General features: G+C 48.2%; 1 protein-coding gene across 6 annotated transcripts in view; it reads right to left on the reverse strand.

The window, feature by feature from the left end:
- ATP2B2 (ATPase plasma membrane Ca2+ transporting 2) overlaps positions 1–25,968 on the reverse strand; it is a 387,223-nt gene that overhangs the window by 299,665 nt on the left and 61,590 nt on the right. For all 6 annotated transcript variants that reach the window (XM_030307403.1, XM_030307401.1, XM_030307398.1 and 3 more), the window contains exon 2: positions 615–659. The gene's annotated coding sequence lies outside the window, so the exon portion shown is untranslated. The remainder of the gene's footprint in view (positions 1–614; positions 660–25,968) is intronic.

Here is a 25,968-nt window from a genome sequence, read left to right on the forward strand (position 1 = left end):
AATGTCCTCGTCAGGCCCTGTACCCAGGCTGGGCCAGGGCCCTCTGTGCAGTGCTCCTCCTCCATTCCCAAATCAGACAACCTCTCAGTGTGGCTGACCCCAGCAAGAGAGTAATCAAAAAGTAATCAGATGGCATTAAAAGATACTAAAGTGTGAATGACTGATACGACGGCCCTGTAACCCACACATGAGTATTGCTTTTTATCGCAAAAGAACATTTACTAATCCAAGCGCACCTCTATTTTGGTAGAATATCACACTAACGTAAAGGGGCCACATCCAGGCTCTGGGGGGGACTGGGGAGCAGGGAAGTCACATTTAGGAAATAGGCCCAAACTGCAGCTTCAGCTCTGCTTCTGGCTTCCCTCTTCCTCCACTGCTACCCATAGGTTTTTTGGAGTGGCTGCTGAGAGCTTAGATGCTGGAAGGAAGGTTAGGAAGGCTGGGGCGCACAGGACAAGAGGGGTACGGAGAATGAAGGTGGTATAGACACATGGTTCGCAAACCACGTATTTCTAAACCCGGCCAATGATGGTGCTGAAGTATGTGCCCAGGTGAGAGTGGGGCTTCTGAGTCCTTCCAGGTGAACCAGGGGTCTTGGCTCTCACACTCACCTCTTTCCTGGGCTGCTCTCAGTCTGCACTCCGGGTGTGGGAAACCTACAAGCAAAGGAGATTGAGATCAGAAAGGTCTGTCAGAGGGGCCTGTATTTTCCAGGTCATAAACTGGTGGCCAGATTCAGATCTGGCTGTTTAAAATTTAATATTTGAACTGATCCCAGTATTTAGAAACTGAGGGATTTCAAGCAAAAGTCTGGCTTTCTGACCCTCTGGGGACAGCTGTACCTCTGGGCCATCTGCCAGCAGGCCAGCGATGGGCTGCAGCCACAAGGGCTGCCAGCTCAGACCACAAATGCTCCCCAATCCCAACCTGTCTGGCCCTTGTGAGTGCTTAACTGTGACGTCCCTGCTGTGGGATCTGCCACCAGGACCCGCACAGCCCAGGTGTGCTCCCTTTTCAGGCCTGCCTGGGCTCCCTCCCCTGCCTTCGCTTCTCCTGCTCCAGACAGACTAGAAGTACAGAGGGGAGAAATCCAGGTTGGCCCCTTGGAGAAATCAAGAATAAGAGGATGGAGCTAGGGGTGCCTGGGTGGCTCAGTCCGTTCCGCATAGACTTCAGCTCAGGTCATGATCTCATAGTCTGTGAGTTCAAGCCCCTCCTCTGGCTCTGTGCTGACAGCTCAGAACCTGGAGCCTGCTTCAGATTCTGTGTCTCCCTCTCTCTGCCCCTCCCCTGCTTGCACTCTGTCTCTGTCTCTCTCTAACATAAATAAGCATTTAAAAAAAAAAAAAAAGGAAGATGGCATCAGACTCCAGACACAGTTTGGGTGGGGGCGGGGGCTGCCGCCTCCTCTCCTGCATTCCTTTCTAGTGCCCTTGCTCTGCGGTTCTGGGGGGCCGAATCAGGCACGCTCCTAAGGGTTTAAAAAGGACCTCGTCACAAAAGTGTGTGCAGGAGTGGTGTGGTTTCCCTGGGGGGAGCAGAAGTGGGGATTCTGCTGCTACCACCCCCAGGGCATGGGAAGAGGCAACGGATTCCAGACCCAGGCACAGAGAAGACCCCCGAAAGGAGTTGGCACCTGGAGTCAAGGCATGTGGCCAGCCCAAGGGGACCCTGAGGGAAACGGCTGAATATTAAATAACCTAACATCTCTCCCCTCACCCTCACTTTATATCCTGCTGGAGCTCCCCATTGGCCAAAGCCAACAGGAAGCCAGAGAGAGGAGGAAGTGCACTGATGACTACAGGTCCTCTCCCAGGGCACAGGGCAGCAGGGAGAGGGTAGAGGGTGATCTCAAGGGGCAAGTGGCAGGTATATAGCATAGTGGCCCTGCCTTCCTGTACCCTGTTCATCCCCAGAACCCACATCCTTTAGGCCCTGAGGCAAGGATAAGCAGGTCCTACCAGGTGTCAGGAGCTCAGTGCCACCTTAATGACTCTTAGTTGGCATCTCTCTGCTCACGTGGAGTGAGCCCTGCCCCACCACGCCCCAGCACATGGAATCCAGCCCGTGCCCCGAGCCCCTCTTGCAACCTCTGCCTGTTCTTTTCCACTAGGCACCCTTCAAATTCCTCTCACTGTGGAGCCAGGCTGTCCCCTTCCTGGAAAGACAGCCCAGCCCAGAGTTCACAGAGATCCGGGAGCAGAGCTGCAGGGAACCCACAGGCATGAATGCTGATGCAGAACAGTCATGGAGACAAAGTGCCACCTGAGAGCTCCTCTCCCCAAAACTTTTCTGGGAAAAACCTGAGCCGGACAAGAGGCAGCCACGTGCAGGGTTTCATGGAACCCAGAACCAGAACTGACCCAGGAAATCACCTGCTCTCATACCTGCTTTGTAGTACAGATGGAGAAATTGAGGCCAAGAGGTGGGTGGTCCTGCACAGACCACACACACAAAATGGCAGAGGCAGTGTTCTGTTCGGCCACCAGTCTATCCCTTCCCCTTGGCTTGGGATACACGAGGGCTCAGCCACGTCAGGAAACTGATGTCGGGCTGTGTTTGCTCAATAGCGATTTTACAACACTGAAGGATCCCCAGTTCGTTTATTCCTCACCCCAGCTACTGGAGGCACGTACTGTTAGAATCCACATGGTACAGATGAGGAAGTTGAGTCCCAGAGAAGTTACCCAGCATGCCTAAAACCAGCACAGCAGGTCAGTTCTGCAGCAGAGGCAACGGCATTGACAACAATGATAATGAGAGTCGGGACTTGGATGCTTTCTCTGTGCTGAGGTCCTCACACCCATTATCCCATTAAAGTTTTGTTTGTTTTTGTTGTTTTTTAAACTGGAGAGCTTCTATTAACTTTTCCTACTTAACTAAAACATGAAAGATATATCGTATATATATTTCCAGTTTTATTGAGATATAACTGACCTATGACATCGTGTAAGTTGCAACATATTGATTTGATGCACTTCTATATTGCAAAATGATTACCAGCATAGGTCTAAGTAATGCATATATGCATATATATGTATATCCTATATTGGGTCCTATAATTACCGTCTCTTTTTTTTGCGGTGAGAACATTTAAGATCTACTCTTAGCAACTCTCGAGTCTCTATGTCCCATCGTTTTAATTGGAGAAGACTAGCCATGTGGTTATTTAGATGCCTCCTGATCATGTTGTTGCATACGTTTTTCTGACCCTCTGTGGCCTCTCCCTAATGCCTTTAGGTCATAGGAGGTAGAAAGCTCAGAATTAGCCACCTGTCACACGCAGTACCTTCTGGTGATGTTCAAGGGGGCTTCCCCAGGCTCAGCTGGCCTCACCTGCTTCCCACCAAAGGCCCTGAACCCGTGCACATGGTAGCAAGGTCTGGAGCTGCGGGCAGCCAATCGCGCCTCATCAGCGGTGCCCCTGTCTTCTCCAACAGAGACTGTTGAGATGAAAGATTGATGAGCAATCTGTCCCTGCTGGTGAATTTTTAATTACGGAAGAAAGGAGACCGACCCCAGCCCCTGGCCCAAACCAGAACTGCAGGGAGAGTGGTTCTTCGGTGTCAACACTGTTAAAATTTCATCTGTACTGACAACAGCTATGAACCCTGGGTCCAAGTTTTTTCTGTCCATAAACAGAGGTGAATGGCAGAGATGGAGAGTGATTGGTGGGAAAACCAGAGCTTCCCTCCCCGCCCATCATGGAAAGTTCTGGTGTGACATGAGGGGGAGTGAGAGACACGGACTCCAGACAGCCTGGGGTGTGTCTGGGCACAGGGGCAGTGGGTATGGGAGCCTGAAGACCATGGCAGCTGTCAGTCTAGGACTACTGTCCTTCTAAATTGCAGGTGACCCCAATTCACACCCTGGATCCTCTTACAGTCAACAAGTTGAGACAGGGCCAAGCTTGGAGCATGGTTGCTAGGTGGGGCCTCAACTCCAGCCTTGTAGAGACAAAACAGACCAGGCTTCAGGTCACTGCCCCAGGACAGCAGCATGCCTGTGGGATTATCTACGGCTTGGTTCAGCCCAAGTCCGCAAGCAGACAGGAAAGGGAAATAAGGGCCCACATTCAAGTCTCTGCATCACCATTTACTGGCCCATTTTCCTGAGTAAGTCACTTCAACCTCCGGAAGCCTCAGTCTGCTCCTCTGTAAAATGGGGATAGAAACCACTACTGTGGGGGAGGTGTGCTGGTGAAGGTAAAATGGAGGATGCAGGGAAAACATGGAGCACTGTGTCTAGTATACAGGGAGTTCTTGAAAAATGCTAACCCCCCACCCCCAGCTCTGCTCTCAAACTGCTTATAAACTAGATCTTACACTGGCTAAAACCGAAACTTGGCCAGAAAGAATGGAGTATGGGTAAAATGTTTCTTCGAAACACATGGAGTGAGAATTTCAGGGGAGGGATCATTTTGACTCGGGGGTGGCAACCAGGGGAGGCTGCTCGGAAGAGGGGACCTGGAAAATACACTTCCAAGTGCTTCCATCTTTTGTGAATTCAGCGACTAATCTCGGGTGGGAAGACTTCCCCAGCCTGAAATTCTCGCTATGCGAACTGGACACTAATTAGGATGTATCTGGTTCTCAGTGATACTACTGTTTAGTCAATAAAGTCACAGGTCATTGGCTCCCAGAGTCCCTAGACTTTCCAGCTCATGTCCTGCCTCCCCCAGTAATCTTCCTAGGATTGCTTCAGTGCACGTGCTTTCACATGCCACTAGCACCCTAGGCCCAAACCACATGCCCTGAACAGCCTGCTTACAAGAGAGGAGCCCTGGATTCTAGTCCCAGATCAACCCCCTGCTCCCTGTGAGACATTAGCCAAGTGCCAGCCACTCTCTGGGCCTCAGTTTCCTTATCCGTCAATAAGGGAGTTGGACTAGAGTCGCCCAGAGGGAGCACTGGGGAGCATTAGACTTTTGAAAGGCTCCCTAAAATAGCGTCCCCTTGTTTCATACTATCGTCCTCACCTTCCTTACAGATGTCACAAAGCAGGCAATACATCAAGGTTCTGTAAAGTCCTGCAACATAGAAACCAGTTTCGTTTTGCTTGACCCAGCATTTCCCAAACTAACTTTATCTGAACCTTTTCTTGAGTGATGTCTATTCACATCTCACACAGCTAGCATTCCACAGTACCCACTTTGGGAATGCTGGCCTGAAAGATCTCTCAGGGATACCTTGGTGTTCTGCCGTTCAGGGATTCAAGAAGAATCTGGAGTGTGGAATTTCACCCTCTGAGTAACTTTTCCAGGATGTCTCTGCTTCATTTCTGGCCGAGGCGTGCAGGCACCCTTCTCTAACTCCCACGGCAGGCACTGTCTAGATTTCTTGCACTGCAGTAACGGATGTGAATCTGCCATGAGCTTTTGAGCGAGGAACCATCCCAGAGCTTGTAAGCTCAGTGCCTGAAGCACACAGTGTGTGCTCAATAAATATTTTTGAATACAGGGGTGAGGTTTAAAATGTTTAACAAGTGGTATGGCCCTGGCATGCAGCAAGAGGGACACAACCCACAGGGCTCTCCTAACTGTGCTTGTCAGTCAAACACCATTCATTCAATGAGTGAATGAATGAATGTAATGCACGAGAGACCATAACTATGAACTAGAGTGAAAAAGCCCTTTTATTTATTTATTTATTTTTCAACGTTTATTTATTTTTGGGACAGAGAGAGACAGAGCACGAGCAGGGGAGGGGCAGAGAGAGAGGGAGACACAGAATCGGAAACAGGCTCCAGGCTCTGAGCCATCAGCCCAGAGCCTGACGCGGGGCTCGAACTCACAGGACTGCGAGATCGTGACCTGGCTGAAGTCGGACGCTTAACCGACTACGCCACCCAGGCGCCCCTGAAAAAGCCCTTTTAAAAAAATATGTATTTATTTTAGAGAGAAAGAGCACAAGCAGAGGTGGAGAGAAAGGGAGACACAGAATCCGAAGCAGGCTCCAGGCTGCAAGCTGTCAGCACAGAGCCTGACTCGGGGCTCGAACCCACAAACTGTGAGATCACGACCTGAGCTGAAATCGGGCGCTCCACTGACTGAGCCACCCAGGCGCACTTTCTAAGGCAAAGCCCGGTGCTGTGTTTTTCCCCATTCTGGGCAATTCTGGCTTGGCCTTTCAGATCTGGGGGTGGGGCTGGTTGATGCAAAGATGACCCCTCCTTGCCATGGCTCCAGGCTGGAGCCAAGGCCAGATGAGAAAGTGGGCTTTTCTGTGTCCCTCAACGGAGCTGGCAGCAGCTTTAAGATTTCAAATATCCTTCTGAAATCTGAATCCAAAGTGGAACATTTTTTCAAGTAAATAATACCCTTGATGTCAGTATTGCTGGAGGAGGCTCAGGAGCATCTGGAAACTCAGGTGACGACGTGCAGGGAACCGTCAGAGCACAACACAACCAGAACCTGGGTCTCCTGGCTCATCCACCAGGCCACCTGCCTTCCAAGTGTGAGAAGATTTATTTGGGCACTTCAGGTCTCGGCAGAACTGAGTGACACTATTTTCTGATCATACATGTTAATGCCACAGGGGAATTCACAAAGGCCACACACTGGGGACTCTACATTGTCACGGGCTTTGGGGACCCTGGGTTAAGGACGAGGGGTGACGGAGAAGTGGTGGAAGAGCCTGGTGGCCAAAGGTAAGATTAGAAAGGGTCAGGGCCCTCTCTGAGTGACAGGCAGCACCTGACGCCCGCCAAGCTCTGGGATGGGACAGCTTCAGATTTCCATATTGGTTTCCTTCCTTGGTCAGGATTTGAAGCAGATACCACCCGGTTTGAGTTACAGAATCCGGCTCATTGCTTCCTGACCCTTGGCTTCTGGAAGGGTTGTGGGGGAGGTGTGAGTTCTCAGGAGAGGGCAGGTCCGGGGCATAGAGGGAGGCCTCAGAAGAGAGCCGCCAAGATAGCACCTGGCCTGATGCTTCCCAGGCAGAGTTTCCTGCTTTGGGACAGGAGTGGCCCCTACCCTCAATGCCATGCCATCCTGTGATACTAAAGCACACTGCAAGGAAGCCATTCCAAGGGGAGAATCTCTGTTTAGACCTTGCTGACCTTTAACACCCTCTTTGGAACTTGCTAAGTTCTCTATCAACAAAGGAGAGCTGGCCTCCATTGCTGAGAAACAATGTCTATTTAGAATTTAACAACATTAGCAGTTTGCCTTCCTTTTTCAAGTATTTTTACGGTTACTTTCTATTTATGACAGCTGTTACCATTTTTTTTCCATTTATGGTAGCAATAAGGCTTCATTCTAAAATGTATTTGGGGTAAAAAAAAAAGCTCATTTGAATAAAAACGTTAACTACTTTTTAGTACAGTTGATCTCATCTACAGGTGTGGAGGGAGGTATATGAATGACTGAGTCTGGGAAACACTCATCTAGTCCAACCTGCCCACATCACAGATGCGTATGCTGAGTCCAGATGGGAGGGGCCTTACCCGAGGACATACTTGTGGGATGATGCACTCAGGGTCAGGGTCTCCAGCCTCTTTCTGCTTGGTCATCTCTTCTTTGTAAAGCCAAGCTGCAAACACCTCCCTCAGGGCTGCCCTCACATTGCAGGGGAAATGTGGCCTTACAGATCTGCTGCCTCCAGGGTACTGGGGATCTGCAGAGGCCAGAACTGAGACTTCTCATCTTTTTATTCCAAGGAGCCGGTCACAGAATTGGCGTTCAATGAAAATCTGATAAAAGGGATGGATGAGGGGCACCTGGATGGCTCAGTCGGTTAAGCGTCCGACGTCGGTGCAGGTCATGATCTCATGGTTCGTGAGTTCGAGCCCCGCATCAGGCTCTGTGCTGACGGCTCAAGAGCCTGGACTCTGCTTTGGTTTCTGTCTCTCTCTCTCTCTCTCTCTCTGTCTCTCAAATAAATAAACAATTTTTGGATGGATGAATGGGTAGGTAGATGGGAGAATGGGTGAGTGAAAAGACAGATAAATGGATACATGGAGATATAGACGGAAAGAGAAGGGGATGGGTTGGGTGGATGGATGGGAGGAGAGACAGGTAAGTGGATAGATGGAAACACAGATGGAGAGACAATGTAATAGGTGGATGGATGAAGACATGAATGACTAAACTATTTGGCAGATGACTTAGGGTATCTGTCCCCTCTTCCACCCATCCAAGGATATTTTCATTCTATTCGAGAACTCGCAAAAATTTCTCTAAGACAAAAGAATTAACAGTGAAACTTCAGATACCATGACAGACTGGAAGAGAAAGTACCTTTTCTTGTCTGCATTTCCTGACCTCAAGGCAAAGGTGAGCAACACTGCCCAGGGAGGCCAGAGCCTCAGCTTCTCATTTTGCTTTTGAAACTCACTCTCTGACCTTAGAGGAATTCCCTCCCTCTCCTGGGCCTTAGTTTCCCCATGTGTAAAATAAAGGCGGTGAGTCCAGTGGGTCCCGCTATCTCAGCAACCTGTGTACCCTCCAGGGCCTACCAGAGGCCAAAGCATCCCCAGCCACATCCAATGTGCCCACAGGCACCGAATCCATCAACTGGACTTGGCTTCCTTAAGAGGTGAGCACCTTTCGGGGCGCCTGGGTGGCTCAGTCGGTTAAGCGTCCGACTTCGGCTCAGGTCACGATCTCACGGTCCGTGAGTTCGAGCCCCGCATCGGGCTCTGTGCTGACAGCTCAGAGCCTGGAGCCCATTTCAGATTCTGTGTCTCCCTCTCTCTCTGCCCCTCCCCTGTTCATGCTCTGTCTCTCTCTGTCTCAAAAATAAATAAACATTAAAAAAAAAATTAAAAAAAAAAGAGGCGAGCATCTTTCTGCAAAGTGACGTGCTGAAGGCACCCAGACAACCAAGAACCCCCCGTGAACAGAATCCCCAATGCATTTGAAACCAGTGTGTTCCATCTGTCTCTGCCTTAGAAACCAGTGTATTCAAAGAGAAAGCATCAGAAAGGCAGGTGACACGAGGTCAAGTCTTCAGTCCTCTAACGGACGTCTCCCCTCCCTTCACATTTAATTAAAACTGTCATGGGCAGGATGTGTACAACCCAAAGGTGAGAAGACAAGGGAAGGGCTGGAGGGAGACGCTCAGACCATAGGCTCCTGGGTCAGCCAGACCTGGGTGTAAATCCTGCCCATGACCCTTCTTAGCTATGCAAGCTGGAGCCACTTCTCCCACCTCTCTGAACTTTATCATCATTTTCTTCCAGTATGGGGACATCTTAGCTCTCCAGTTTGTTGGATGGTTGGGCTCCACAGATGGGAGTTCTGTCCTTCTACTCTGTGAACTGCAAGGAAGAGCCTGGATCTTGTCCAGTAGGATTTGTCCCCCTGGGCAACATGGGAATGGATGTTTGCTCCCTTACTAAGCTTATTGAGCATCTACAATATGCCAGGCCCTCTCCTCTGCTCTGGGGACTCAGTGGTGAGCTAAGGCAGCCCCAGTGTCTCACCGTGTAGAGTTTAAAGCTGGGGGAGGAGATGGGGAGACGATCACTTACTAAGTGGTCACTCAAATAAATGTGAAGCATCACTGAGATAAATTCTGTGAAGGGGAAAGTGTGCTGGTGGAGGGTGCTATGTCACGGAGACTACTTTGTCCCAGGTCAGAGTCATCAAGGAAGTGACTTGAGCTGAGACCTAGAGGACACACAGGCCGTGAGCAAGTACAGGCGTTGGAGGTGGGGGAGTGGCTAACAGGGACAGGGAGGGAGTTTTGGCAAGTGCAAAGGCCCTCTAGCAGGAGGGGTGCAGTGTGTTCAAGGATCAGAGAGGAAGCCAATGTGGTTGGAGCAGAAAGCATGGGGCAGCATGGGATCAGATAAAGCTGGAGATGTGGATAGGGGCCTGACCACCCAGAGACTCAGAGGCCACAGCAGGGATGGGAAGCCATCCCTGGGCTTAACGGCCTGGGATGCCATCAAGGGCATAAAATGGAAGAGTGCGAGGCCTGGCCACTGCAATGTGGACAATGGATAAAGGGACCTCAGAGGGGAGGCTGACAGCAGTGAGGCACTCATGTGCTGTCCAGGCAAGAGACAATGGTGTCCCAGGCTGGGTGCTGGCCAAAGAGCGGACGGCAGCCAGGAACATCTAAGCTTTGGCAAATAATTAACATGCGGGGGAGTGTGCCTGTGAGGTCTACTAGGACTTCCCCTGTCCCCTTTCGACGGGGTCTCTCAAGACACTAAAACTTAATCTCAGCCCCACGGACCAAGGCGGGCCCTGCCCAGAGGCCTTGGTGCAGGACAACATTGCTGATGTCCGTGCAATAGTCAAGGTGATGCCATTTACAATGCCTACACACAGACTTTACAGTTCACAGCCTTTATCTTATTTGGTCCTCACAACCACTGTCAAGGTGGGAGAACTCCAAGCTCCAACTTCCTTCCTGACTCTCTTTCAAAGAACAAAAGCAGTTAAGACTCACAGTAACCATTGCTATATAGTTGATTCTTACTATTAGCAGTAGTCAGGTTCTATAACGTCTCCACCAACACTGAATTCGTGAGTAGTAAACCACTGCTCCCAGGGAAAATACAGGGTGAGATTTCTGAGAACCTCTATTCACAGTATTTTTACCAACCAATCAATACATAACTTTGTTTTAGGAGTGTTTCTGTATAAAGACACCTTATTTAATATCCACCACAAATTCGTTAACATTAAATTCATGGCCGATAGCACTGTAACTCATGCCTGAATGAAGATCTAACACATGCATTTTCTCCCCAAGACACACCTCAGCCTTCTGGGCTTAGGAACACTAGACAGCACTTCAGCCCTGCACTCGGGGGCCTTTTTTAAGCAGTGAAATCAACAACAGAAAGTGCAAAAAGGCGAAAAACAGGGCACCACGTAGATGGCAAGAAAGCACAGTTGTTTACATACAGGAGCTGAAACAAGAAGGCCAAGTGACACCTGGTTCAGCCCCAGCTGGGGATCTGCGCACTGGGGGACTCAAGATTTGCACTGCTCTGAACATACCTGCAAGGGACTGCAAAAGCACCCCGAGGACTGATTTGGGGGTTACAAATACATTTGAGTAGGTAGGCAAATTTAATAAGTAATATGCAATCTGTGAAGAATGAGGATTGGCTGTATTTACCATTCACTTGTTGACTCCTCAACACATTTTCATTGAAGATTCCCACAGGCTCTGTGCCCCCACCCCTCTGGGTGCAGGGACAGGAGGTGGGAGCCTGCTTTCAGGGGCTGACTTCATTTGCTGAGTGAGAGCTGCATGCCAGGCATTGTACGGTCTTGCCACAGACACCCTCTGGCCGCACCCCCCCCCGACCCCCATGGCAGGGGCTGCTATTTGTCTGAGGAGACAGACAGCTTTGGAAGCGGGTAGAGGGTCCCGCAGTTGGGAAGTAGCCCAGCAGGGATGAAAACCAGGGGCCCTTCCTCTGGGATCCAGCTCCACGCCCTACACCCCGAAGCTTCAACTGCACACCCGCATTCTAAAAACCATTTTCACACCAGATTTCTTAAAACTCTGTGCATTTTCCCCTTCCTGCCAAGCAAGCAGTTAAATTCACAAACTATATTAATCCCTGGCATAAGTTCATTTAAACAAAATATTGCCAAGCAACGACAGGCAGAAATCCTCTTACAACCCACACGGGTATGGATGCTGTGCGTTGAGGGACGGCTGTACCTCTTAGCATCTCATTGTAAACACACCTGAATCCTGGACAAAGAGTCCAGGCCCAGAGGGAAAGCCCCCACCTTGGGATGGAATGACCACTGGCCAGGGTGGGACGTGGATGGGGGGATGCTGTTTGCCTGCTGGTTTCACTGTGAGTCTCCTGGATCCTCATAGACAGTGGAAGACAACACTTTAAGTGCTGGATGTTTTTTCAGGGAAAACCAGCTTAATGATCCTGACTATTTAATTTCCCCAAGCCCCAAACAGGGCATTTAAGACTTTATAAAGCACTTTTACATCCATGGCTGATTCTACCTCCCTCTAACTGAGAGGTAGGTGGTGATAGTAGCCCAGTTTAGAGATGAGGACAGTGAGACCCAGGGGAGGGGGGAATTACTGGCCAGTGTCCCACAGCTGGGCAGGAGACAGTGGGGATTGGATCCCAGGCTGTTTGTCTCCCAATGACAGAGTCTTTCAACTACATCTTCAGACAGCGAAAGGAGGATTTCTTCCTTTGGGCCGATCGCTGCAAATGGGAAAATGTGTTTCAGAAGGACGAAAGCTTAAAAGGAGGGGAGGAAGTGGTTACATGCACAGCTCCTCGGCCACAGGGATTGGTTTTGCAGCCCGGCCTTGCCATTTGTCAGACATATATCCTAGTGCAAGTAACTCTCTCTATGTCTCAGTTTCCTCATCTGTAAGTGTGGAAAATAGTATTTGCCTTCCAGAGTGGTTGCAAGGATTAAATGAGTCAATATTTGTAAAGCACTTAGCACAGAGTTTGCCACTTAGTAAACGCTATATATAAATACTCGTTAAAATTTTTAAAAATTAACCTAGGCAGAAATCAGAAGGGAAAAGCATTTGCCAAATTTGTTATTACCCAGAATTTTCTGTTTCTTACCTCAGTTGAACTACATGTTGACTTGTTGTAATTAACATTACTATTAATAACCAGGAGGCAGCACCAACTTTCCTACCTGCAGGAACCTCAGATCGGAACAGAGTTGTACCACAACTCTGCTTGTAAATATTATTAACCCATTTTATAGAAGAGGCCTTCTGAAGCTCAGGGAGGTGAAGCGACTTGCCCAAGGTCACACAGCTGATAAGGGGCAGAGCCAGGATTCAAATCCAGCTCCATCTAGCCCTAAGGCCTGTGTTGTTAATCACTCTGCCTCTGGTTGAATCACTGGTACCCAAGCTCCTGTTAACTGAGACCGACTCACAGAGCTCCAGGCTTTGGGAGAGAAGGTCTTTGCCAAGGGGCTGCTGTAGACACAGTGGGTTAGACCCCACTCCCATACCAAGGGTGGCTCTGCATAAAGCCTGGCAGTCCAGAACAGAAGTGGGGCTCTGTACACCATGAGTGATGTGCTCTGCCTTTTAAAAGGAAAGCACTGGGTCCCCTGCATCCTGAGCAACAAGGAACAGAAATGGCTCCGTGTCAAACACAGCTTCAGGATTAAAATTGCAGACCACTCTTTGGAAGGTGCCAGGAGCTTTAATAGCACTTGCTGTCAATTCCCAGCTTGTTTCTTACAGGAACAGTTTCAAGAGGGCTGTATTTTTCACTCTAAGTGGCTTTTCCCCCCCAGACTAAAATATCATCCCACATCCAGAAGAGAAAATGGACTTTGAAGTTAGTGGGAAGCAGACCCACAAGGTCCCCAGCTTGGATCTGGAGGACTCAGGTTTGAGGCCTGGCTCAGCCACTCTCTCGCTGTGAGATCTCGGGAAAATCCTTTCCTTCTCTGTGCCTCAAGAGCAGTGGGTAGCAGCCTGACATAATCCGATCCGCAGATAATCTTTTGTTTGGCTTAAGGAGACCTTTAGAAATTAGAAAAAAATATATGTAAGTGCAGATTTCTGGACTTTCTTAAAAAATGGGGATACCTGGATCCTGGATCCCACACTCCTACAAGGCAAATTACTGGATGGCATTGAAGGTGACTGTTCCCTTAGAGGGGCCACAGTCCCACTCCCCACTGTTACCTCTATCTTCACACAGCATGGCATCCGTCTGACCCCTGACCCCGGGGATATTTGAGTTTGCCACCCCTAGTTTGGTCAATATTCCCTGTGCGTCCTTTAAGCACTAATGGGCACTGGTTTCAAGAGTGTCCCTCCACATTAAGCTATCATTGTTCTGAGGCCCAGTGAGAATAGGGACCATGCCTTGCTCACCCTGGTTACCCCAGGGCCTGGCACATGGCAGGTGCCTCATATATTTCTGATGAAATACTCCGAGACTGTGGTAAGCTGGAATGAGTCAGGAGGGCCTGGCTTTGAGCTCTGGCCCTGCCACATAGGGACACTGGGCATTGATGGGTCCCTTCCTCTCTCCAGATTCCTCTTTTTGCATGTAAAGAAAATGCTCTGCCAGGCACCCTGCAGATGGCTCAGGTGACAAGGCCCTGCAAAGTCTAGGACTTTGAGGTCTTGGCTTGGTACCCCCAATGTCACTGGGCCCTTGTGCTGTGACAGCCCAGAGACAGTGAGGCCCAATAGACCTGCCACTCACCTCTGCTTCCCAGACCTCCTTCCTGCTCTCCTCCCCACATGCTGGCTGGCTGGAGGGCACAGCACTGCCATGAGGCCTGCCCTCCCCTCGCCCCCCTTGGAGCTCAGGCTCCTGGGGAAAATAAGGGCATTCAGATGCAGGGAGTGGTATCTTTGTGTGATTTCTGCCTGGGCGCTGGGAGGCCCTGGCTGAAAGGAAATGAAGATGATAAAAGACCAGATTATGCAGGGTTTGGGGAGGACCAGTGGCCCTGAGCAATACAGGCCTGCCATTGGAATCCTAACTCTGCCACTTCTTAGATGTGTGACCCTGGTCAAATGACATGGCCACGCTGTGCTTCTCTCTCCTCATCTATAAAACGGGCATCCTAATCACTGTCTTATAGGGTCGCCGTGAGACTGCAGTGAATTAACATACCTGTGTGCATCATATGCAATAATGGAATGACAGAGAATAGAGTTTCCTCTATTCTGTGTTTTCCACCCCTCCCCAGAAGCAAAATATTTTTTTCTTTTTTTATTTAAAACATTTTTTATATGTTTTTATGTATTTTTGAAAGAAAGAGAGACAGACCACGAGCGGGGGAGGGGCAGAGAGAGATGGAGACACAGAATCGGAAGCAGGCTCCAGGCTCCAGGCTCCAACCTGTCAGCACAGAACCCAACACGGGGCTCAAACCCACGAACCGCGAGATCATGACCTGAGCTGAAGTCAAATGCTTAACCAACTGTGCCACCCAGGCGCCACTATATTTTTCTTTCCTTTTTTTTTTTTTTTAATTTTTTTTCAACATTTTTATTTATTTTTGGGACAGAGAGAGACAGAGCATGAACGGGGGAGGGGCAGGGAGAGAGGGAGACACAGAATCGGAAACAGGCTCCAGGCTCTGAGCCATCCGCCCAGAGCCTGACGGGGGCTCGAACCCACGGACCGCGAGATCGTGACCTGGCTGAAGTCGGACGCTTAACCGACTGCGCCACCCAGGCGCCCCTATATTTTTCTTTTCTAAATCCCACCCTCTGGAAACCTAATCCTGGTGATTCATTCTTTGAGGTCAATAAGCCCTTGTGTGCTCATAGACATGGACCACGACTGGGACCTATCAGCCTTAACACTTGAGCACGAATTTGTTCAAATCAAATGCCTTCTTTCCTGAGGGTAAGATATGGGGATGGGGATTGTAATGAAGGGAGGACATAACATGGAAGCATTGGCTCTTCATAGGGGCCACTGGGTGGGCAAGAAAAACTGGAAACCTGCCAGGGGAGGTGGACTAACTTAACCTTTAATATCCCAGCACTTTCTGAAATAATAACCCTAAGCAACAAAGCTTAGGCACTGTGTATTCCTGGGCATCTGCCACAGCCCCATGAAATTCTCATCTAGCCTCCATTTTACAGTTATGGCAGGGCAGCCCATTTATTGTCCACCCGACAACCCTTCTCCTCCTCTTCTTTATGCTGCCAAGATATAGCAGAGACAGGAAATGTCTGACACTCGCTTTCCCACATTCTCTCCCAGCTAAGGGTACCATTTGACCCATTCTTCAACGTTTATTTATTTTTGGGACAGAGAGAGACAGAGCATGAACGGGGGAGGGGCAGAGAGAGAGGGAGACACAGAATCGGAAACAGGCTCCAGGCTCTGAGCCATCAGCCCAGAGCCTGACGCGGGGCTCGAACCCACGGACCGCGAGATCGTGACCTGGCTGAAGTCGGACGCTTAACCGACTACGCCACCCAGGCGCCCCACATTTGACCCATTCTTTAAGACTTCTGCTAGAGAGACCTCAGACAAGGTTTCCGTCTCCAGTCCAAAGAGACACACAGGAGAACCCTTCTTCCTTGCCCCCTTCTTCCTATCTTTGGTTGCTTCCCTGTGAGGAGGTAAGGCTTGAAGCAATGGCAGCCATTTTGCAGGCCCGAGGCTGACACAATGAGAGGGCACTGAATCCTACTGAATAAACCTGGGGAACTTCCACTACTAGGATTTACTACTTTAGTACTTCTTTATGTATTCTGTTACCTGCAGGTGAAATGCTCCCTCTTGATGCTCAAGGCAGCTGAGGCCATGTGACCTGCTTATAGCCAACGAGGGGTTAGCTGGCGCTGATGGCTGCATGGCAATACCCTGGCTTCCACGATTTCATTATCTGCCACAGCACTGTATCCCAAGGTGATCCTACCGGGGCTCTGTCCAATTCAGCCTGGAAGACATCACCAGGGGTGGCCCACTCCTCCACTCAAGAAGTATACCTTTCATGGCCTCCTATATAGATGCACCATGCTGGCCCCTGACCCCAATCAAGCTTAATGATCTCCCAATGCCAAAGAGTCCCAGGACCTTCTCTCCGTGGCTTTGAGGAAAAATGTCTTTGGGGATTATTACTACATTAAGAAAATATAAAACATCCCTTGTGCAGCCTCTAATCATGGTCTTTGAGGGCTGACAAAACCCAGCACAGGCCATCTGAGTCATCCCCCTGCCTCCAGTGAGATGACCTGTTCTCTTCAAGGAGGAGTACACGATTGCTGTCTGCCACCTGACCCCATGTCAGGCCAGCCAGTTCACCCAGAAGGACCCTTGCCCGCCCCCCCGCCCCACCCTGCCCCAACCAAGTACCTCCCTTGTGCACCTCCTAGGACCTAGAGCTCCACGCCTTCTGTGTGAGGCTTTGTGCTCTGCCAGGATAAAAACTGCTTCACTCTTCCTGGCAATGAGCTTCAGATCCCTCTCTCAAGGGGCAGGTTTGGTAGAGAAGCCTCACTGTCTGTGCAGCCGGGGTCCTTTGTCAGGAGGCTTGGAAGTTTGAGCTGGATCTCTCAGGAAGACACTTGAGCTCACTCAGCTTGAGGCTGTCACAAAGGAAAGGGAGATGACCCCTTGCATGGAAACTAGAGGGGGACAAACCCTATCTGATGGAGGATAGGGCTTCCAAACACTCCCAGGTTCGTGAGTTGAGTGTTCACAGAAATCAGTGGGTACCTACCTATCGTGTGGGAGGCAAGAGGGTGTGGTGGGGGCCGTGGGGGGTGGTGTGGGCTTAGAGAGCGGTCACCGCTCAACACAGGGCTGCCTGGGCTTCTACATTTTCAAGAGAAGTTGGAAATCCAGATTTTTCCACGATATCTCCCAATTTGGGGATTTCAGTAACTAATTCCCATTTAAGACAGCCGGCAGGATAAGGCAATGTACACAGAATTAGACATGCATCCACAGGATTAGCCTGAAGACCTCCAGTTTGGAGGCCGTGGTTTAGAGCTTTGGTGGTTAGTGCTGCAGGCCAAGTAATCAGGAAGCAGCTCTAAGAGCCACATGTGTCCCCCTCCCTTCATCAGTGACATCTTGAGGACACAAGACACAACAACTTTCTGGCTCTTAGGTGTATACAGTGGTGAAGTTTCTCCACTGTACTCACGTGCCATCGCTTGACATGTCCTGAGACTCTGAAGGCCACCCTATTCCTTCCCCCTAAACTCTCCAGTGTTCTGAGCGTTTGGGATTGCAGGGACAGACAAGAATCAGAGGCTGCTGTCTAGCACAGTCTGTGATTTGGCCTTGGTGGAAAATTCCACCGGCTCCTCCCAGGTAGCATTTTGCATGCAATGACAACACAGCATCCACAGGCATCCTTCCATAAAGCCCTGCTTTTCTCTGATGAGGATGGTGTCCTCTCGGTCATCCTCATTGATCCCTGCCAGCTTTGCACCGACCAGGCAAGGCAGGCATCTGCAAATGGTCCCCTGGGGAGTGTTTCACTGAGTGCTCTCCGGCCTCAGCTCAAAGAGATTCCCGCCTGCAAGGAGGCTGTGGCGGTGGGTCTGAGTCACTCCCAGGCCTTCCATGCTGGAGGTGCTGGGGACATGGGTAAGACCAGAGGACCCCTCAGAGCCACCCTGGGCCTCAAAACCTGAGTTAGTGCTCAGAGACACAAACTATGCCACTTAGCATGTGGCAACAACTCCGGCCCCTAAGAAAGGGATAAACGTCCTCGACCTGCTGACCCCATGGGGGTCAGGATGTGGACGAGCCTGGTGCAGAAGTGCTGCTCTAATGCCAAGGCTAATTTCGCTTCCAGTGGCCCTTGGACGCTGTCCTGGCATCAACTCCCCTGCTCTTGCCAACACAGTGACAAGTTGCTTCATTCACCCAAATGCTCCCTGCCTCTGAGAACCAGGGACCTGCAGACAAAAATGTGAGGTGACAGCGGGGGGCACTGGGCCACTTCCCAGGAAATGTACACGGCTGGTCGTGAAGGGCTGGCTTCAGGCCCACACCACCTTTCGGGGCTGGAGGAGGTGGAGAGAATGAGCTCACTCAGGCAGACAGGCCTAAGACCCCAGAGAGGTTAGGAAAAACTTCTAGAAACAGGGATTGTTCTAAAAGGTGAGGCTCGTCTATTGCTCTCCTGATTTAAACTGCTCAAGGGACTTCCATTTGGAGCCAAGAGGGAGTAACAGAGACCAGGTTACTCTTGTGCTTGCAGAAAACCTAAAAAAGGGCAAAACATACAAAACGAATTCGTTTGCAATTGGACATCAGACAACAATGATCAGTGATAACTGAGAGGTGGCAAATAAGAACTGAGTCCAGGGCCTGAGAGGTTTCCAGCCACAGACCGGGAGGGGGAACCCAGGTAGAAACCAGTGGGCTCCTAGAACTGAGGAGACAGAGGTGAGAGTCCAGGACAGAGGACCAGAGAGGTGAGAGAGGTATAGAGCGAGATCTCTGGAGATTGGGAGAAGACCCCCTCCAGTATTCAGCTGTGTACTGACCTGGCCTGGGTGTGAAGAGGCCAGGAAAAAAATCATCTGGAAGGATAAGAGGAGTAAGTCCTTGCTCTCAGGCAGTTCTGGGAATAGTGTCTGTTGCCACCAGTCAGACTGTAAACTCTCAGGAGTTGTTGAGTCAAGCACCTGAAAGTGTCTCACCTCAGTAGGGGTAAGTGGGTTTGAAATGAGCACTGTTCCGGTCTCACCTAACAAATAAGCAAAGCAAGAACCCTGATCAAATTGCTTCCAAGTAGCTTAACTGCATCTCAAACAAAGCTCAAGAACATTGATAGGGATACAGTATCTAGCACCCAACAAGGTAAAAGGCAGTGTCTGGAATCCAATAAAAAAATGATCAGGCATGCAAAAAGTAGGAAATTATAATCACAGTGACAAGATCAATCACTTGAAACTGACCCAGATGTTGGAATGGGTAGATGAGGACACGGTAACAGTTATCATAACTGGATTCCATATGTTCAAATAGAGATAAGTCAAATAGAAATGAGATACTAAAAAGGCATTCGTCATCCTTTAGAGATGAAAATGAAATACAGTGTGTGAAATGAACAAGACACTGACTGAAGCCAACAGCAGATCAGACAGGGTGAAAGGAAGGGCAGGTGAACCTGAAGACAGCAATAGAAACTATCTGAAATGGAACACAATAAGAAGAGAGAATAAAAAACTGAACAGAGCATCAGTGTGCTGTGGGACAGATTACATGGCCTCACACACTTGTAACTGGAATCCTCAAAGAAGAGGAGAAAAAGCAGAAGCGTTTGATCAACTAATGGCTGAAACATTTCCAACATTTGATGAAAACCTACCGTCAGCAATCCCAAAGAATCTTGAGCACAAGAAACATAAAGAAAACTATACGAAAGTTCACCAAAATAAAATTTCTGAAAACAAGTGATAAAGAGAAAATCTTCAAAGCAGCCAGCAAAAAAAACAAAAAACAAAACAAAAACAAAACAAAAAACAAAAAACAAAGATACATCATATATGGAGAAACAGAGATAAGATGACAGATTTCTCATTGGAAACAATGTAAATGAGAACACAGTGGGGGCGATATCTTTAAAATACAGAAAGAAAACCTATGAGCAAAAATATCTTTCAAAAAACAAAGGCAAAATAAAGACATTTCCAGACGTATAAAATCCAAAAGAATTCATTATCAGCAGAGTTGTACTATAAGAAATGTTAAAGAAAGTCTTTCAGACAGAAGGAAAATGATACCAGATGGGAATACAGATCTTCACCATGAATAAAGAGCATTGTAAATGGGAAGTACATAGGCAAATATATAAATTTTTAAAAATTATTCAAAACTTTAAAAAAGATATTGATTGTTTAAATAAAAAATAACAAAATAGTGTGGTCTTTTTAATATACACAAAAGTAAAGTGCATGACAAGAAGTACAAAGGTCCAGGGGTGGAGTATAGAAGTACACTATTATAAGGCATACGATACGTAATGTGATATCACTTGAAGACAGACTGGCCTAAGTTAAAGATCTATTCTATAAATCCTAAAGTCACCACTAAATTAACAAAACAAATAATGAGAGCTAAAACTAACAAAGGAAGTAATACAGAATCAAAGACATTCCATCAAACTGAAAGAGAGCAGAAAAAGAAGAAAAAGGAAACAGAACAAACAGCAAGATGACAGATTTAAAGCAAATGTACCCATGATCTCAATAAATGTAAGTGGTCTAAGCCCCTCAATTATAAGGCAGATTGTCACACTGGATTAAAAAGCAAGACACAATTGTATTCTGCCTATAAGAAATGCACTTCAACATAAAGTCACAAATATGTCAAAAGCAAAAAAAAAAAAAAAAGGAAAAAAGATATACCACACTAACAGTACTCAAAGACTGGAGTAGCTACATAAATATCAGACAAAGTAGATTTCAGAGCAAAGAATATTAGCAGGGAAAAAAGAACGTCCTTTCACAATGATAAAGAAGTCAATTCATCAAGAGGACATAACACTTGTAAATGATTAAGCCCCTAAGAAGAGAGCTTAAAATACACAAAGCAAAGCCTGATGTAAATACTAGGAGAAATAGACAAATTCACAGCATAGTTGGAGATTTCAGTACCTCTCTCTCAATAAGTGATGGAACAAGGGACAGAAACAGGACAACATTCCACAACTGTAGGCAACGACTGAAGCAATTATTTCTTACACACACTGCCAAAAGCACTATCCGTGCGAGAACAAGTTGATAAACTGGACCCCATCAAAGCTTAAAGTTCTGCTCTTTCAAAAACACTGCTAAGAAAATGAAAAGTCAAGTCATAGACTCAGAGAAAACATTTGCAAATTATATACTTGATCAAAGAGAAGTATCCAGAAAATTTAAGGACACTCTGAAGTAAGAAAACAACACAGTACAAAATGGAGGAAAGGTATGAACAGACACTTCACCAGAGAAGATATACAGATGGGAAGTAAATATTTGGAAAAACATTCAACATTGTTGGTCATGAGGGAAATGCAAATTAAAACAAGGAGTTACCACTACCTATGTATTAGAATAACAAAAGCAAAAGTGTGACAACACCAAGTGTCGGCGAGGATGAGACACAACTGGAATTCTCATAACCTGCTGGTGGGAACGTAAAATGGTACCCCCACTTTGGGAAACAGTTTCGCAGTTTCTTAAAAAGTTTATTATACTCCTATGATATCATCCAGCCATGACATTCTTAAGTATTTACCCAGGAGAAAGGAAAATAGATGTCCACACAAAGATTTGCACATGAATGTTCACTGCAGAGTTATTTGTAATATGCCCAAAGTGGAAGCAACCCAATTGCTCATCTCTAGGTGAACAGATAACAAACTGAGATATATTCCTACAAAGGAATACTATTTCACTGCAAACAAAAAAAAAGAAAGAAATATCATTATATGCTACAATCTGGAAGAACATTAAAATAATTATGTTGAGTGAATGAAGCCAGACCCCTCACCAAAAAAAAGTACAAATTGTACCATTCCATTTATATAAACTTCTGGAAAATGTAAGTTAATAATTTATGGTGACAGAAAGCAGATTACTAGTTCACTGGGGATGGAGGAGTTGCGAATGGTCACAGGGAGGGGGCAACAAAAAGACACAAGGAAACCTCTGGGAGTGATGGATATATTCATTAATGATAGAGGTGATGGTTTCATTGGAATATACACATGACAAAATTTATCAAATTGTATACTTATATATGCACAGCTTATCATACATCAGTTGTACCTCACAAAAGCTGTTGAAAAGAAAATAATTTTTTAAAAATTAAACAAAATAAAAATTTCTTCAGCGTGTCCACACAACCCCTAAGCTGAAGCTCAGATTTCCATAAAAGCCTGCAAGACCCTGGCAAGGCAAGGTGTCACCTACTGCCCTCTTCAGCCTCACCATGGCTGTTCCTCATGCCATTCCCACCCCTAACTCCCCACCCAACCTTAAATGCAGCCTCTAGCCATGCTTACATTTCTACTTCTCCAAGGCAGTATATCCACTCTTGTCTCCAGGCTTTTGTATTTGCTATTCCCTCTGCCAGGTATACCCTTCCACTTCCAAATTCATCTGCTAATCCTCAGTTCTGGAAGCCCAAATTAGGTAACCCTCTGGGCTCTCACACTTACCAGTCTGTATTATAATCACTCATTCATTTCATCTCTCATAGTAAGTCTCAACCAGTATGTGTTGATTAGAAGAAACCCAGCCCGCCTCAGACTATATGCTCTGTAAGGGCCGGGCACAGGTCTGGTTGGTTTATCTTGGAATCCCCAGCACTAAGCACACACATAGAGACTTTACTACGTGCCAGACCCTATTCTCAGCACTTTGCAAACACTGTAATCTTTACAGCATGCCTCCAAGGTAGACACCATTTTTATTCTAATTTTGCAGATGAGAAAACTACAGCTCAGGAAAGTTGAGTAACTTGCTCAAATTCACACTGCCAGCAACTGGGGCAACCAGCCCTTGAACTCAAGTGGTCTAGCTGTTGATGACAGTACTATGCTGCCCAAGAAGGGAACACATAAGAACTACAGAAGCCTCGCACATTAGACAGAATGATTTTGGAGTCATCGGGTCCAACCTCTTAATATGCTCTGTGGCTTTGGAGGGCCTGTCCCCCTCTCATGCCAGGTTAGGCACCAGACCCAGTTAATCAGACCAGCACACACCCCTGGCCATTGTGATTGGTTAGGAATGATCACATGACCCAAGCTTGCTTGGTCAGGCTCAACAAAACCTAATTTCAGGACTTTTGCTGGAGCTACTGAGCCAAGGGCACTTGCTTCCTTTGGGGTCTCCGAGCTGGTGCTACATAAGCTTCGATCTGCTGGGGGCACCTTTAAATGTCGTGAAGAGATACAGAGAAAACATAGCTGACAGGTAGAGGCAGAGTTGGTGTTCCTGGATCCAGCTGTGCCTGAAGCTGTACAATTTTAGTTATGAGAACCTATATATTCCCTTTTTAAAATGTGCAAGGTGGACCTGAATTTGTACAGCTTGCAACCAAAGTGATCAAGTAACGAACAAGGCAGGGGGCACTACAAACAGAAACTAATGTAACAGGCCACTGGGTGTTCTAGTAGGGAACACCAAAGACCCAGAACCTCAGAGCTGGAAGAAATTTTAGGGTTCTTTTTTTTTTTTTTTTAAATGTTTATTTATTTTTGAGACAGAGAGAGACAGAGCATGAACGGGGGAGGGTCAGAGAGAGAGGGAGACACAGAATCTGAAGCAGGCTCCAGGCTCTGAGCTGTCAGCACAGAGCCTGACATGGGGCTCAAACTCACAAACCATGAGATCATGACCTGAGCCGAAGTCGGACGCTTAACCGACTGAGCCACCCAGGCACCCCTAGGGTTCTAAGTGTGTACTATCCAATCATCATACCTACCAGCCACATCAAGGCCATTTGACTCAAGAAGGGGTGCGGTGTTACATCCTGCGCCCCTTGTCCTCCCCACGCCTCCCTGGGAGACACACTGGCAGTGCTTAACTTTTGCAATTCGGCTTCAACTACTGCCAAGGGGAAGGAAAGAAGTGCTGTGGCATCCCTGCTTCACTCATGGGAAGCCACACTTCCACCCACCGGATGGAAAGGATGAGCGAAGGGGCTCCTGGCAGGCCCAGAGGCCAAGACAGAAAGTTCCAAAAGTAACCTGTGTTATATTTGTCATCACCGCTTACTTGGGAACAAGCAACGACAGAGAAGCATTTCCTCATCCAGATGTATATCCCTGGGGGTCAAAGATGGGTCTTCACCTTGCTTATAGGGCAGTAAAGTCCCCAGGGAGGGTCTCACACCACTGACCACTTCTTTGGACACCAGGCACAGATCCAAAACACCCAGCAGCCAATAGCCACAGCAGGGGTCACAGTTATTAACCTCATTTCATGGATGAGGAAACTGAAGCTCGGCGATGAAGGGATTTGCCAAGGCCATCCTCTCAGTAATTAAGAGTCAGGATCCACACTGCGACTTTTCTACCCACAAGTCCAGAACACCTTCTAACACACCCAGGTTAAAAAAAGCAACATCTAGAAACTAGCATGATGATAACAGTAAACAGATCACATGCACTCACATAGCCGGCCACTGAGCTGGGTCCTTCAGACATGGTATATATAATTTGTGACCACACACCCAGCAAAACTTACCCCAGATGGCTCAAATGAGAGACTTAAATTTTTTTTTTAATGTTTATTTGTTTTTGAGAGAGACAGACAGACAGAGCATGAGCAGGGGAGGGGCAGACAGAGAGGGAGCCACAGAACTCAAAGTGGGCTCCAGGCTCCGCCCGTCAGCACAGAGCCCGACACGGGGCTCGAATTCACGAACTGTGAGATCACGACTTGAGCCAAAGTCAGATACTCAACCGACTGAACCACCCAGGCACCCCTCAAGTGAGAGACTGTAATACAGGGAATACTTACAAGGTATGGACAGGGTCCCAGGAAGGATGTCAGAGGCTGGCATTTGGTTTGGGGGTTGCTATCTCACCTTGTCCTGAAAGGACAAGGAAGAATATGACACCTGGAGCCATGGTGGAGACCTCAAAGCAGGAGTGAGGAAATACCCCGGCCTTTCTTTCCTCCCACTGGCTGAACCCAAGCTAAAGCTGGAGGGCGGGGGAGCTCAGGAGTACAATCTGTGGGATCAGCCTCCCAGGACACAGAGGAAATCTGCAGAGAGTGGATCTGGGCGGAGCTGGAGGGTGACCAACCATCCCAGTCTTCCTAGGGACCGTCTGTGTCTTAGTACCGAAAATCTCGTGTCCTTAGAAACCCTTCCATCTCAGGCAGACAGGGATGGTTGGCCTCTCTGGTGGACGAGCAAATGGAGAGGAGTCAGCACACTGGCAATGCCCTTGTCCCTCTAGTACAGATGAGGAGATAGAGGTCTGAGGGGTGAGTCACTTATCCACATAGCAAGGCAGCAGGATTTGATCCTCATCTATCTAAGGCACCCTTTCACCCTATAGGACTTGCTCTGAAGATGGAGAATGATTCGGGAATTATGCCAGAGGTCAGGACAAAGACACAGGTGGCCCAAGGGGAGGAGAATACAGTGCAGCCACTCCTCTCAAAACTGACTTCTGTCTTCTCTGTCACAGAGAATCATGCTCAGGCTGCAGGCACCATGGAGGAGGGGCACAGGAGTCAGCCAGGGTGTGGTGTTGGTCTGGAACCAGTTAGTTTCTTTACAGGGACATCCTAGGGAAGTGAGGGTCCTGTGACATGATCTCCCAGTGGCTGTCTGGGATCTGAGGAACTGTAGGAAGGCCAGAGGGCGGGAGGGGTCATCAGTGACCCTCCTCAGGATTCCTGGAGGCTTCAGCGATGGAGAAGGGCAACTTGTAATCAAGAAAGAGAAGGGTAAGGTTTGGATGTCCTTAGCTCACCCCTCAATGGCTTCCTGACCACAGTGAGGATGTCTGAACTGCAGCAGGGAGGATCAGGAAAACCCTAGGCTAAGTAGCAACCTTGGAATCTCAAC

This window comes from Lynx canadensis, chromosome A2 (genome assembly GCF_007474595.2).
Source record: "Lynx canadensis isolate LIC74 chromosome A2, mLynCan4.pri.v2, whole genome shotgun sequence".
Lineage (NCBI taxonomy): Eukaryota > Metazoa > Chordata > Mammalia > Carnivora > Felidae > Lynx > Lynx canadensis.